Below are 2,690 nucleotides of genomic sequence, written 5' to 3' on the forward strand. Positions count from 1 at the left end.
TATTTTTCGCCAGTTCACGATTAAAAATATAATACTCTTCGGACAGTCAGAGAGTAGTCGAAAGCACGACTTTTTAACAGAAGCGTAAAGTATATTTTAAAGATTATTTTTCTCTAGGCCCGACATGGCCAGGTGGTTAGGGCGCTCAACTCGCAACCTTAGGGTCGCGGGTTCGAATCCCCGTTCCACCAAACATGCCCACCCTTTCAGCCGTGGGGGCATTATAATGTGACGGTCAATCCCACTATTCGTTGGTAAAAGAGTAGCCCAAGAGTTGGTGGTGATGACTAGCTGCCTTCCCTTTAGTTTTACACTGCTAAATTAGGGAGGGCTAGCGCAGATAACCCTCGTGTAGCTTTGCGCGAAATTCACCCTACACACTCTCTCTCCTTTCGTAGCCATAACAAGCCAACATTCCTGACACTAACTTGCACCAATGAATGGCTTTTTTTATTATTTAGAGTAGATATAAAACGAATTTACACTTTATTTGAATGTTTGTTTGTGTTAGATCAAAACCACAAATGTTACCATCTGCTGTGTCCACCTCGGGGGAATCGAACGCCAGATTTTAGCGCTGTAAGTCCGTAGACTTACCGCTGTCCCACCGGGGGACTTCTTTGAATATGGTGCATATTTAATGTCTTTTATGCTGTAAAAAAATACACGTTTAAAATCGTATACTTCAACTACTTATATCCAACATTACGAATAAACGCTTATTTACATTCGAGTTGTTCTCTTTTAAAATAAACTAACAAAAATTTTAATTTCATTGGTATTCATATCAATAATCATTGGTTTTTATTCTGAGTACATAGCCCAGATGTCGAGTCTTTGGATGAAGTGCAACCTCTGTCGGAACTGCAACATTCCTGGGAGTAGTGTGTCGAAGTTATACAGATACTCCGACCTTCATAAATCATGCAGTTATTTAGAGCGGTCCGTGATTCGAAAACTTTAGACTGCGGGTAGACGCCAGTCTATAAGGATAATTCAGCTGTTAATTACGATCATTCGTTACCTTCACATAAAAGTTTAATTCCCAAGTAAGTAAAAACATAAAAAGGCTGACTTGCTGAGGGTATCTTCATGCAGTGCCTATTCGTAACAGATTAGGAAGAGACATTTACGTAATGGCTCAACTTTTTCTTTTCGCCCCGAAATGTTACAATTTCTTCATTAAGCTAGATTCAAAGACAGTAAAATGTATCTTGAATATTGTCGGTTATGGATCGTATCAAAATTGGAAACATATTTATGAAAAAAGAAGTCTCAAAAATCTATCTTGTTTTTTCTCGATGTAAAGATATACACTACTGTGATCGCAATACAATGTCATGAAGATGAATTTGATGAGAAGGAACCCACGTTTTAGAAAACGTATGAAGACGGCTCGAATGGGTGGTGAAAGAAACTTTATTACAAATGTAGAACGTTTTGACAAGCTTTTGTTCTTTGCAGCATCAAAATACAAATAAGCAATATACCAAGCTGGAAAAAATTTGTCAATAATAAAAACTCTTTCTGTGATGCTTTCTGGTAGAAATCACAATTAGGACATAATGAGTTTGTGATAATTTCTCGCTATTGTTCTTTCTATCTCCATTAATGTTGCACAGTTCTGTGCTACTGGTGATGTTCCACTGTGTCCTTTCAATTAACATCCCACAAAACATGCTTCAATTGCCTCATAAAAGTACCATATCTAAGGCTTTTAAAGGAAACAACAGATGCAAAATCTCCTTGAATTCAACCATATTGCAGGAATTAAATCCAGTAACCACTACACACAAGCAATCACTTTACACGTTTGCAGGTGGATAATATGTAAATAATGTAATTCTATATATATATTTATATATATAAACTGATAAGAATGAAAAGTATGACTTCCAATGTTACACCTACAATATGCATACACATCATCTCTTTGTGCAGCCAATGATAGTTGATCTAGGTTACTATCTTGCTGATAGAATAAACCACGAGACCATTATACCAAACATGATGCCACAAAATACAGAGTATGTCAGTTATAAGTTGGTAATATCTTCATAATAGAAGAAGGATTTTTGGACTGTTATCACCGCTTGAATGTTAGTTTTCTTTCCCATGGTGATTGTACATGATCCACTGGATATCTATATCCTTTCAATGCTGAACGTTTGGACTGGAGTTCTAACCGAAGAGGCATTCATTCTACTTATAGATGAAAAGGTCATATATAGAGATGTTTGTTGATGTGTGAATATGTTTATTTAAGTTGGTAAACTCTCAACATGATGCTGTGTAGGAAGTCTAGTTAGATGTGGAACATCTAGAATGGGATGTCTAGAGGAAGTGTCTTGAAGCCAGCTTGCCTTCCTCTGCAGGTCATTGTTTGTGGTAGATAGTGCCAGTATCTTATCATTACGCTCGTCATTACCCTCTTAGTGGTGTATTAAATTCTAACCGCATTCAGAGAGTGTTGCCAAGTTCAGAATATTCCATACATAGTTACCAATCCAGTGGAGTCATGAATTTGACATACCCTGTCCTAGTGCTTTCTGTTTCTTCAACAAATCATTTGCAAACTTCACAACTTTTCGAGTAGCCAGAAGTGATTCACTTTATGTGTGAAGTAGTGTTTCTGCCCTTTGGGAGCTTACTAGCTTAAATTGACACGTTTACACATCAATAAACATATC

The sequence above is a fragment of the Limulus polyphemus genome, unplaced genomic scaffold, assembly GCF_000517525.1.
Source record: "Limulus polyphemus unplaced genomic scaffold, Limulus_polyphemus-2.1.2 Scaffold2001, whole genome shotgun sequence".
NCBI classification, from domain to species: Eukaryota; Metazoa; Arthropoda; class Merostomata; order Xiphosura; family Limulidae; genus Limulus; species Limulus polyphemus.